Here is a 13493-nt window from a genome sequence, read left to right as displayed (position 1 = left end):
TTTTGGCACACATTAAGAGCCCTTTCTGTGTGTTTCTGAATTTTGGATATACATCAACGGTGGGCTAGTTCTTTTGTTCAGTAGACTTGGTAGTGGTTGGCGAGTGGGAGGATCACGTTCATGATTAAACCACACTGTCCAGTGTAACCCGATTATGCGTGTACATGTTTAGGACATACTCAAATTGGCATAGGTGCATGAAACATGTGCCCTTACAGATATGTTTCCAGTATATATTTTCTAATTTCTACTGCTCAGATCAAACCTCATCACCTGAAAATTACGCAGAGCAGAGTAAACTTACACGCTCACAGGCAGAGATACATTCAGTGAATGGAAGAAAGGAGAAATGCTGTACAAACACAGATGTGATTCACTATGGCCAGAGGAGCGAGACTTAAATCACTGAACGAAGCTATGCCAGCAGCTGTGAAATGAGCCAACATTTAAAAATAGCCTGAGAGGCAGTCATGTCCGCCTCTTATGTTTCTACCCCTCATAACGAAAGACACACGTACTCATATCCAGAGCAGTGACAGCAATTCTATCCCAGGTGGAGAGAATTTAGCTAAAATCTTAATTTTGGAGTTGTATGGCGACTCTAACTCATGCTGTCAGACTGGGTTCTTTCCATGAGATCTTCTGAATGGAAGAGCCACGTGGATTTACGATCCAACTTTTTATGTTTGCAGATGGGTTTTGTTGAAAGAAGGACATTCTCTGTAGGTTATCTGATGAAGGTAACCTTTTGACTCATCACTCCTTCTAATGTTTTCTTGACTTCTGAGTTGGATACCACTGAACAGGGTTTATAGTTATTTTTCAATCTGGAGGTTTATTACGTGCATGTGTATCATCCCCTGCCCATTGAAAAAAATGTTTCTTTTTCCCCAAGTGCCTTTGATGTTGGCATAAATACAGTTTTGAAGCATGGCAGTAGAACTTGGAACCCAGTTTTATTTAAGATTTCCCAAATAGTCATAAAGTAATTGAAGACTGCTTATATAGTAATAGTAATAGCAATAGTAATAACAATAGTAGTGGTAATAACAGCAACAGCAATAATAATAATAAGCTACTATGTAAGGGCTTTACCTATATAATCTCATTTATTCCTTACAACATCCCTAGCCGCAAGGCTTTATTACTGTCTCCATTTAAAAATGAGGACACAGGACTTCCCTGGTAGCACAGTGGTTAAGAATCTGCCTGCCAATGCAGGGGACACGGGTTCGAGCCCTGGTCCGGGAAGATCCCACATGCCGTGGAGCAACTAAGCCTGCCGTGTGCGCCACAACTACTGAGCCTGCGCTCTAGAGCCTGTGAGCCACAACTACTGAGCCCACATGCCATAACTACTGAAGCCCGCGCGCCTAGAGCCTGTGCTCCGCAACGAGAGAGGCCACCGCAATGAGAAGCCTGTGCACCGCAACGAAGAGTAGCCCCTGCTCGCTGCAACTAGAGAAAGCCCACGTGCAGCAACGAAGACCCAACGCAGCCAAAAATAAATAAATTAAATAAATAAATTAAAAGAAAAAAATGAGGACACAAGGTCACAGGAAAATGGCTTAAGTTCACACAGGGAGTAAGAGTTGGGCTTAGAGCCCCAGGAGCCGGACTCTAGAGCCTTTGCCTTGAACACGGCACTGCCTCCTGCTCTCCTGGGTTCAGGAGTGGATTTAAGGATGCGTCAGGGCCACGTTCATCTGAAGAGAGAAAAAGCAATAAACTCCGTCCGACGTTGATTTTTCCAGGAAGTGAGTGGAAAGGGGAAATGCTGACTTATGTACCGTCCCTCTCCTGACTCACAAAGCAGACACATTTGTTGACAGGGCAGAGTTTTCTAGAGCTGGAACAGGCTCTGAGGGCCCTTCCCTGCCCCCGAGTGGTAGAAGCAGCGGGAAACCTGTGGTTCTACAAGAATCCAGGAATGTCTCTCAGCTTGTGGGTCCTTAAGAAGAGCTTCCAAACCTGGATGCTTGTATACTCTGAGCTCTTGCAAGGTCGCAGCTGTACGGGACTTGTGTTTCCACCGGTACTGCGTGTTAATTCGTGGAGGTAGCTCGCCAGACCGCCTGAGCGCCTGCAGAGTGAGTGGAGCTGGTGGCTCCCCTCTGGGCTTGGCCAGCTGGAACTCCTTCCCCCAGGGCCTCACCTCAGTCCCTGTCATGCTCTTCAGTCAAAACTCATGCCACACCATTAGGCCTCTGTAGCAATAGAGCTGCAGTGCCTTCTGTGTCTATGCCTCTCAGCTTTCCCGCGCTGCACGCAGGTCACGTCTTGGTCATTCCCACGTGGTGAGATGGCGGGGTCCTTCTTGTGAGGGGCGCTGAGTCAGTGGCTGAACACCTGCTGCACAGGGATGCTGGCAGTGGAGTGGGCGCAGAGGGCAGAGGAAGCCAGGCAACCTGACCTACTGGGCACTGCCTCTACGTGAGTTGATCAGTCCCAGGCGCCGGGGTGCATTCGTTCCAGTGGGAACAGGCCACTTCGCAGAGTTTTGTCTTTTAATTCTTTCAAACTCTTTGTTCCTACTCTGTGACCTACGTGTGCCTACTCTTCAGGGTCCACAGTTATCATTTCATAAGAAACTTATTTTATCTCTTCCTCGACTCACTTCCTCTCCTCCCCACGTTATTTGGAAGCAACTGTCAGTCATATCATTGAATCCATAAGTATTTCAGTATCTTTAAAAGAATAAACTTTTTCTAAACACAATTGCAAAGCCATTAGTAAAACTAAAAGTTAACAGTAATTTCTCAATTCTATCAACGATCCAGTCTTAGAAGGTATGGCAGAGCCATGACTTTCCAGTTACCTGGCATCTCTATACACCTGGTTCAGGTAAGAATTTCTACAAATCATGAGTTAAAGAGTCGCAGGAAAGCAGGGAACCTCAAGAAGTAATTGAAATGATTTCTGCTTAGACCTTCAAATTACCTGAGACACATAACTGTTTGCTCCAGATTTAAAAATCTGTAGAGGCTCAGAGAACACACCTTACAGCTGACATTTAACCTAAATGTTGTCAACAGCAGTTTAAAATTCATTTGTCCTTGTTTCACACTCCCTGAGGGTGGACCCAACTACGACTGTCCTTGAATAAGGAACGTTTGTGTCCTTCGAGCTGTTCAGTCTCTGTTCTGAGCTCTCTTCTCCTGTTATAAAGAATCCCCGTTTTGAAAACTTTACTCAGTTTTTTTTTCCAGGAAGATAAGAGAAGAAGATAAAATATTTATTAGGTGTTACTCAATTTAACCAACATCCAAATAAACGTAGATATTTTAGTAGCGCTTAAACAACTTTCCCAAGAGTAACCGCTTCCTGTGGCCGTTGTGATAACTTGCCACAAACTTGGTGGCTTAAAATAACGGCAGTTCATTCTCCCAGTTCTGGAGGCCACAAGTCTGAACTGGGTCTGAGGGGCTAAAACTGTTGGCAGGGCTGGTTCCTTCTGGAGGTTCCCGGCATGGTTCCGTTCTGTGCATCTCCCAGCTTCTGATGGCTGCCTGCCTGCCTTAGCTTGTGGATGCATCACTCCAGTCTCTGCCAATGCGGTCACATCGCCTTCTTTTCTGTGTCGCATGTCTCCCTGCCTCCCTCTTATAAGGACACTTGTGATTCCATTTAGGATGCACTCAGATAACTCAGGGTAATCTCCCCATGTCAAGATCTTCAATTTAATCACAGCTGTGAAGTACCCTTGCCCTGTAAGGTAACAGTTCCAGGTTCCAGGAATGAGAAGCTGGATATCCTGGATATCTTTGGGGGCCAATATTCAGCCAACTACACCAAAGTTACACTGTTACTAAGAAACCTTAATTTTAATGGTATGTGAATATAATGCATCTTATTAGTTGGGAGAAAGGAACGTTGGATAAGAACATGGGTTTTGGTGCCAGACAAACTTGAGTTCTAATCCTAGCTTGGTCTGTAATCATAGACAAGCTCTTCAACCTCTCTGAGTCTTGGTCTTCTCATCTGTGCATGGGGTTGACACCAACCTTCTCATAGAGATAGTGTAAGGATTAAACTGGCTAGTCAATATAAACGATCTGGTACAGTGCCTGGCATATAATATGCACTCCGTAAATGGTCTTCCATGTTATTTTAGTGCAAGACTTCTTTTGATTTATCTCAAGTGGTACCCAGGCAGGACCTGGTATTTTCTGTCTGATTGCAGTACATTAATGAAATCAAACACAATTTGACTGTAAGACATTCACAGGTGTCAGTAGAAAAATTAAAAAGTATTATGGTGTGAAAAGACACCAAAGCTAATTTAAAATTAAGAAATATAAATCTAAGATAGAAGAATCACATTTAATGTTGGGTCAACTTTTAAGCGGATCGTAAGGGTTTTGGAAAACAGAAAATGTCACCGAGATGCAACGGCTTTGAAGATGGAAGACGGCATCGGACCTGGAGCCGGAATACCTTTTGTTTGCCTCCAGATCTGCCTATTTCTTTCTGAATGGGCTTGGAGAAGCCGCTTCACCTCTCTAAGCCTCAGTGTCTTAACGTATGAAAAGGGAACAACAAGATCATGGTTGTGAGGATGTAAAAATGCTTCATGCCTGTTCTACAAACACTGCACAGTAAGAAGCTATCATGAGGCCCTTTTATAAGAAATATAGAGAAGCAACTACATGGGTATCAGTGATGGACTTTACTGCATCACTAAAAAAAAAAATCAATGAACATGGTTCCTGAAGCTCTGTGCAGCTGGAACGAGGCTTTCTTTCCAAATGAATCCTGCCGGCTACCAACATGAGTATACATTCTATTGAGAAGTACCATGGTGCTGCAAGGCCAGATGTATGAAACACACGACGAGCTCGCTTTCCAGTAGCAATTATCTGATGAAATTGCGCCTTGTCTGCAGCAGGCGAACCGGATCTATTCCCGTTGGAGTAGGGAGCACGTGCTCTGGTATTTATAAACGGTAAAAGATGTTTGTCAGCACGCACAGCACATACGTTCAAGCCTGAGTGCTGGCAAGAAATAGGCTCATTGTTTCTGAAGAGCTATTGATGGATTCATAAATTCTGTCAACAAAGCTATTCCTGCAAGGGATTCTCTCCACGGATGGTGATGACTCCAGCACGTGCAGTTCTGATTGTGGACTGAATTGAGTGCAAGGCCCCGGGTCAGACACTCGGCCCATTCTTCCCTGGGTCAATCCCAACAGATTCCAGATGTAAGGGAAGAGTCGTGGTGTACAGCCCTTGATGTCACAGTCCCTGATGGATCGGGGGAGGTCAGCACACTCACAATCCTCATCTTCATCCTTCCCATTGCCCAGCAAGAGAAAGCTTTTCAGAGCCATCTCAGATAGAATTCACTGCCATGCTGGGGGGTGGGACCTGCAAAGGCCAGGACATTTGAATCCTTTCCAGGTTCTCAAGGGGGTTGGCTATGTTAGGATGGGGGCAAGAGTGGTCCACATTTGCTGTACCTTTTGCCGCCAGGCTAACCTGACTGCCTAGCCCATGGATGTGAGCTGCCAGTTCACGGCCATCGACCCAGGCGCTCTTGTTCACAGCAATAGACTCAAGCCCTCTTCACTGGTCCCTTCTAGCTTCCTATGGCTCTGGGTGTGATCTGGCTCCTGACTCTCAGCTTTTGTTCATCATCTGCCCTTGGATCATGGCAAACGATTTCTCTGTTCCTCACTTCAGTCTGCCCTCATCCCCTCAGTCTATTTGTCTCCTCATTTCAGACCATTTTCAATGTGAACCTACCCCAGCCGGCCTCTCAGGAAAACCCCAAGCCCTGGTCAGCCAGGGATCAGCCCAACCTGCTGAAAGCCCTGCAGGGAGAAACCTGGACATTTCCGGCTGTTGGAATCCATGAGCTCAGCTGACTGACGTAGGCCTGATCAGACTTCACTCCGGGCTTCATAGCAAGAGTTATCCACTAACATCAGGGTCAAATCTAAGATAATGCATGATGTATAATAGGATTTTAAATGGGCCATCCTTCCCTTGCATATTCCTGGGACCTCCAGTATAACTGTCCCCTCTCCTAACCAGCCTGCCCCAGCTGCTCCTGGTGGCCAAGAGGCATTGCAGAGTTGAGTCGTTATTTGCGGCAGCTTCCCAAGTTGATAGAAGAGGACCCTAGAGCCCTTATTCTGGCTGATTGCCTTCAAGAACCCAGATTATTTATTATGATTTTGCCAGATGTCCAATTTCATTTTTTCAATAAAAGTTTATTAAGGGCTCTACTAATAAATATATATATTTATATCTAATATTATATTTAATATATATATACATATATATGTATATATATATTCTGATATACTGGTGCAAAGGACACAGCTCCTGCTTACAGGAAGCTCATGGTGTGGTGGAATGGGCATCTGGGGCTGAGGTGTCCGAGGCAGAGCAGGAAGAGAGCACAAGACTTGGGAGTACAGACCTTGTTCAGGGACGGGCTTCATCACTTACTTCTCTGTGATCGTGGTCAGGTTATTTAACCTCTCTGAAGCCTCTGTTTTCTCAACTAGTCAAAGGGGGCTAATTCAGCCTATTTCACAAAGTTGAGATAATGCACATTAAAGACACATAGTAGGTGCTCAATAAACATTACTTTCCTCTTCTTTCCATTAACCAATATTGCACTCTTGGCTAAGCTTTCATTATATAAGAGGAATTGAAGCCTTGACATGTGTTTAGCGAATCTGAATAGTGAGGACAGTGGGCAGATGATTCAGACTTACCGCGTGTCCTTGCTCTTCAGCTCACCCTTTGCCTGATAGACTTGCGTTGGTTCATTAGAATGGTATTATATGCCCTGTTGCTCTGAGGTCAAGAGCAGCCTCTTCCACCGCTGTCTGATTGCTGGTACCGACCTTTTCCTCTTCCCCTGATGGTCGTATGCCTCCTGAGTCAGGAGACTCCTGAACTGTGGGCGCTTCCTTGAGGGGTTACGGACTTGCTGACATTTGTGGATCCAGTATTGCCTGGTCAATGAGGGATTCTAAAAGCAACACGGGCCCAAAATAACTGCCTCATGAATGTGGTATTTGAGGGATGATAATCATCACCATGGTCCACAAAAATTTTGGCAAAGGTTTCCATCCTTCCCTGAGTACCAGACTTCTGCAATGGAACTGCATAGGTCAGTCCTGGGACAGGCATCCTTCATTTCTGATGGTTAAATGTTTCAGTCCACGTCAGGAAATCGTCTGCAGTCAGCAGATCTAATAAAGCTGGTGTTTTTAAAGTGATTTTGGTGCCATTAGAATGTGTTGCTGCATTTGAAATGGCAGCTGTACAGTAATAATGTGACATGTACACTTGGCATTTGTTTAAGTGCTTGATATAAATTCACTCATTTAATCCTTACAAGGACTCCATGAATTAAGGTACTGCTGTTACCCTCATTTTACCACTAAGAACAATGGGGTTATAAAACCTGCCCAAAGTCACCCAGCTGGTAATTCGGAAGCTAGAATTTGAAACAAGCAGCTGGTTTGACCTCAGAATTCATGCTGTCAACCACTACAATATACTGGCTCAATACTAATTTAAGTCACATGACTACATGTTATTTAGAAATTCGATTGATGAGGTTTTCTGTGTTTTTTTTTTTTCTCCCCCAGCACGTGGGCCTCTCACTGCTATGGCCTCTCCTGTTGCGGAGCACAGGCTCCGGACGCGCAGGCTCAGCGGCCATGGCTCACGGGCCCAGCCGCTCCGCGGCATGTGGGATCTTCCCGGACCGAGGCACGAACCCGTGTCCCCTGCATCGGCAGGCGGACTCTCAACCACTGCGCCACCAGGGCAGCCCAGATTGATGAGATTTTGACTATCTCAAAAGGCCGAGTGAATGCTGGAAATGTGTGTTCCTTATCTTGTTATGGCTGTTTTTGTTAAGGCCAGAACTATGGAGTCAGAACTTCACCCTCGGACAGTGAGTACGACTGAGGGATTGAGAACAATAGTGACATGATCAGAGAGAGACAAGTCAGGGGGTGGATTCGGGTGATTAAAGAAAACTTCCTGGAGAAGGGAGATCTTGTGCCTGTGTGTTGCTGGTAAAGACAACAGGGATTAACCATTATTCAAAGAATCTGAGTAACCTGCGGCCATATCGCCAATTTTCCTCAATACGAAGAAAATCCAACTCATTTTTCTTTACTCTCCATTGTGGGTGTAGAAAAGCAAAGGTCTTGCCATTTTTCACTAGGATATTGACCAAAATTCTGACCTCTACATCAGCCTATAAAAATGGCCAAATCTTTATCCTCTTCTGCCGCTTTCTTTTTGTCACTTTAGTTTCCCTCTTCTGAGCCAAGCTTCTAAAGAACTGCCTACAGTTCCAGCCTTCTCTTCCTTTCTCCACAATTCCTACAATCTGGTTCCTTCCTCCATCATGCTCCCGGCACTGCCCCCGCCAAAGTTATTCCAGTGCATACTCTGAGTCCACACTGTGCTGGGCCTCTCAGCCACACTGGACAGCTTCGGTCCCTCCCTCCTGGAAACGGTCCTTGCGTCTTTGACCCTCTACTCTCTGGATTTTTGTAATCTTCTGAATGGTCTCTCTCTGTCTCATTTACGGCTTGCTCACACTCTGCCTAGTACTTAAAGATGTGTTCTGGGCAAGCTCCCTCTGGCCCAGTGCTCTCCTTTTCATGTGCGTTCTTCCTCGTGTGACCCCATCCACTCACAAGGCAAAGACAGACCTTTACATTTTAGCACTTACTCATTCCCCTGAGCTTCAGACTGACAGAGAAATGACCACTGGGTTCTCCCACCAAGTCCCCAGCTGAACTCATCATCTTCCTGAGATGATGACCTTCTGTCTGTCTGTTTCAGGGAATGGCAGCACCATACACCCAGTGACCTCAGCCCGAGGCCTGGAGGTCGCCCCCTGGACCTGCCCACGTGAGTTCCTCCCTCCCCCCCTTCCTCCCTTCCTCCTTTCCTTCCTTCCTTCCTTCGAGTCTTAATGCTAGTTAGCGGAAGAACAAAAGTAAGCATAAAACAAAGTCCCAGCCTCCACTTCCATGAACTTATACTTTAATCAAAATAAAACTTATATTTTAATCAAAGAACTATAAAAACAAAAGGAACACTGCGTTTGTGATAAATATTGGTTTGGAAACATAAAGCAAGAAGCTTCCCCAAAGGAAGTGAGGTTTCAGTTGATATTGGTGGGAGAATATATACTAACCAGTTAAAGGGCGGAGGACAGGTTCTCAGCAGAGGGAATAGAATGTGCAAAGGCCCTGGTGAGAGGAAGCCAGGGCCCTGAAGGAACAGAAACAAGTCCGGAGAGGCTGCCACAGGGAACAGGGGAGCATGAGTGAGGCTGGGCGGGGGCAGGGCTGACCATGCAGGGCCTGTGGGGTCACCTGAGGGGTTCCGGTCTTCGTCCTACAAGTACGTGAGAAGTTGCTTAAGGGTTAAAGCAGAGCGGTGATGTGATCCTTTTTAAATTTTGTCTTCAAGTGTGGAGGATGGAGAAGAGAGGAGAGAGCATGGGAGGGAGGTGCTGGTTAAGAGGCGTGAGATGACGGTAGCTTGTTAGTATCCCCCCCCAAACAGAGAGCTGTAGGTCACTTTACACAAAGTCTGTCACTTTTGGTTGGAAATAACTCAGTTCACCTCTCTGAATAACTTGAATCCTCCTGAAGAAGCTGCTTTGCTGCCACACGAGCCCAGTTTCCAGCGATTCCTCCATGGGCGCTGAAGCCCCGTCAGTCGGACGCGAGCCAGGAGGCTGAGGTCACCCTGTCGGCAGTGTCCTCAGATCTCTGTCCAGAGCGATCAGCAGTGCCTACCCCACAGCGGACACAGAAGGCCCCCCAGACAGCACCAGTGCCTCGGGGAGTGGCGGCGGCCTCCCCACTCCTGGGCCTTGGGTGGCCTCTGCGTGAGGCAGCCGCCCCCTTGTGCTGAGGCTTTGATACCGGTGGCCCAGTGGGGCGTCACATGCAGCCTGGGTTAAATGAGGCCGCTTTTAACTGCCAGCTGGACTAGGATTTTTCAATGAATTAATTTTTTTATCATTAAACTTTATTTTTTTAAAAAATTACTTACTTTATTTATTTTTGGCTGCATTGGGCCTTCGTTGCTGTGCGCGGGCTTTCTCTAGTTGTGGCGAGCGGGGGCTACTCCTCTTTGTGGTGCGTGGACTTCTCATTGCGGTGGCTTCTCTTGTTGAGGAGCATGGGCTCTAGGCGCACGGGCTTCAGTACTTGTGGCTTGCAGGCTCTAGAGCGCAGGCTCAGTAGTTGTGGCGCACGGGCTTAGTTGCTCCGCGGCATGTGGGATCTTCCCGGACCAGGGCTCGAACCCGCGTCCCCGGCATTGGCAGGTGGATTCTTAACCACTGTGCCACCAGGGAAGCCCTATCATGAAACTTTAGAACTGAAATAGGGGATGGAACTGGCATCGGAGTATGAAATGCAGCTTGAATTTTCCCTTAGGGACACCTTCCTCCCAGTCACATGGGTGTTTATTGAATGAAGTTACAATCTATCTGCCAAAGTTTTAGGAAGCATCATTTTGCAAGGACATCAGGACAACAAGTCAGGATTTGGAGGGGCCACTGGAGTGTATAGGTGATGGGGGGCATCCCACAGGAGGGGGGACACTGGGGATGCACTTGGTAATGAGGGCGCTCTGTGGACAGAAAGAGGTGCAGTAGCCGCCCTGTATTATCAAATTTGCAGGAAGAGGAATATGTTCAAGAAAGATTTTAAAGAAATTCTGCTGTGTGTTTTATGGGAGCAACAGTCTTCTGAGTTCCTTCAAAAGCCTTCACTAAAGTTCTATGTTATTCTTCGAGGTCTTTGCAGTTAGATTTGTGTCTTATTTCATGGGTCCAGAGGCAGAGGCACACCTCCAGGGAGCCCAGACATTCTGGTTTACAAATAAACAAAGGAGCACGTCTGGACTACTGCACTCAGCTGTGTTTCTGGCAGGATCTTGGTGTTGGCACTAAGCTTCACCAGTGTCACGGGCTATTGGTGGAACCGTCAGTACGGGGACTTTAAACAAATATGTACATTGGCTCATCCTGGGCTCTCAAAACTTCAAAGCTCAAAGCTCAAAGCTCAAAAACTCAAAGCTGTCAGAATTTACAACTGGAAGACTGTAAATCGTTTAGCATTGTACAGATGGGGGCACAGAGGCTCACAAAAGGATATTACATGATATTAGGTAACTTCTCAAGAGCTGGAACGTTCCTGGGATAGGAGCTTCTTTCTTCCTTGCTTCTTTTCCCCAGTTCTCTCACATACTCAGGCTTAGTAGTCAAAGTGGACTTGAATTAGAAACTCCCTGTGTCCATGAAGACTCTTTTGGTTGCAAACAACAAAAAAAGTCTCTAGATAACTTAAGCATAAGGGGGAATTCATTAGAAAACTCGAGGGAGACTCATTGATCCGTAGGAAGAACAGAACATCAAGCCATGGGAGGACAGGACCAGGGCGGTTGCAGGGTCACCAAGGACGCCTCCCTGGAGGCCTCACCGACTGACTCCAGCTGCTGGGTTTTTGGACTCAGAATAATCATGTGGTTCTTTACAAATGTTTTTTTTTCCCTCTTCTTTAACCATCTCAACTGAAATCACTTGAAAGGATCAAACTTGCTCAACTGATTCTTGTTTGTTCAAAATAATCAGAACTTTTGTTGATGACGAAGATAATTTTTGTCACTTTCTGTTCAAGTCTTTGGATAAATGCTTGGGCAAGATAGGTGTTAGCAAGTGTGGGGGCAGCTGGAGGAACCTAACCCAGCTTGGCAGTACAGGCTGCACTTACGCTAAATGCACGGATGGATGTGTGGTAACTAGGCTGGCTGGCTGGGCATTGGTAAAGATGGGAGAGTGCTCTAGGCTGAGAAAACTTGGGTCAAAGGTGACCCTGGAGCAAAGGGAGTGTGTTGGGTGGAGACGAGAATTGTGGACACCGAGGCAAGTGCAAGGGGGCAGAACCAGGTCACAAATGACCTGGGCTGAAGAGCTCAGAGTTGATCCTGTGTCTCGTGAGGCCTCTCTGAGGTGGCATTAAGGAGGGAATAATCTTGGGAAGTGTGTATTCTAGAAAGATTTCTTTGGCAGCCCTGTGGAGGATGGGCTGAGTGATAGCGAGGGCAGTAAGAAGACATGAAAAACAGGAAGTGAGGACTTAGAAATGGGATATGCAACAGTCTTACTCAACATTTCTGCAATAGGCTAGTGATATTAGGAACACAAAGAATACGCTGACAGTTTTCAGCTGTACAGCGGGGTCTCATTATGACAAAGTCTCATCTATTAGATTGACTCACAGCCCAGACTTGCAGTGGCCTTAGAGCGAGGCCCTGCATACACCTGCCCTCGGGTAAGCGGCCCTCAGTTAACCGTGGAGGTGACATGGGGTCTGGCGTAGCTTATTGTTCAGAGTGGTTTTCTTTTATATTTTTATTCGAGTCTTTTTCTTTGGGGGACTACTCTCCGGTCACGTGACTGGTTAGAGCTCAATCCCAAGAGAATTGAGGAGCTGCGGCACGTGGGCCCTTGTCTGTGACTGTGTCACAGTCACGTGCTGCGTGACTCTCTAGGCAGGGCCATGGTTCACAGGTAGGGGCTGTGCTGATTTTCTGCTGTGGTTCTGGGGTCAGCAGGGCCAGCATGTGACCCAGTGTGCGGCCATATCAGCCCCCTAGAAGAGCAGAGACTTCTCCACGGCTGGGCAGGTGTGCGGGGAGGCGGCACAGGGCTGCCACCCTTCCTCTGCCCCCTGGGGCCTGTGCCTTGGCTGCTGTGCCCCTGCACTTTCACATAAGCCTCATTCTTTGCCTGTCTACCTCCACTTTCTGCTCAGCCAATGCATGTTCTTTATACCATCATATTCTCCCGGTCTTTCCAACCATGTCATTTTATTTTTAATTACATTAAAAGTTGTTTAATTGTGGTAAAACACGCGTTTTACCACATAAGTAGAACTTACCATCTTACCCATTTCTAAATGAGCATCAGGAGTATTCAGTATCTTTCACATAGTGGTGCACCGATCTCCAGAACTCTTTTCATCTTGCAAAACCCCCTAAACAATACCTCTCCATTGTCGCCTCCCCCAGCCCTCGGCTGCCATCATTCTACTTTCGGTTTCCATGAATCTGACCACTCTACGGACTTCATATAACTGGATTCCTACAGCATTTTTGCTTTTGTGATTGGCTTATTTCATGTAACATATCTTCAAGGTCCATTCACGTCGTAGCGTGTAACAGGATTTCCTTCCTTTTTAAGGCTGAATAATATTTCATTATTTGTATAGACCACATTTTGTTTATTCCTTCATCTGCTGGTGGACACTTGGGTTGCTTTTGGCTCTGAGAATACTGCTGCTAAATACATGGGTGTACAAAGCTTATCCTTCTTTGTGTAAAGTCCCATCTCCTGAGCCCCCCCTTGCGTTTCTTCCATCTAGAGAGCAATGACATGGCAGGTTTTTCTGCTCTCTGCCGAGCCATTATCCATCCAGGTGG

The sequence above is a fragment of the Globicephala melas genome, chromosome 12 (assembly GCF_963455315.2).
Source record: "Globicephala melas chromosome 12, mGloMel1.2, whole genome shotgun sequence".
In the NCBI taxonomy this organism is placed as follows: Eukaryota; Metazoa; Chordata; class Mammalia; order Artiodactyla; family Delphinidae; genus Globicephala; species Globicephala melas.
Note: the sequence above shows the minus strand (reverse complement) of the source record.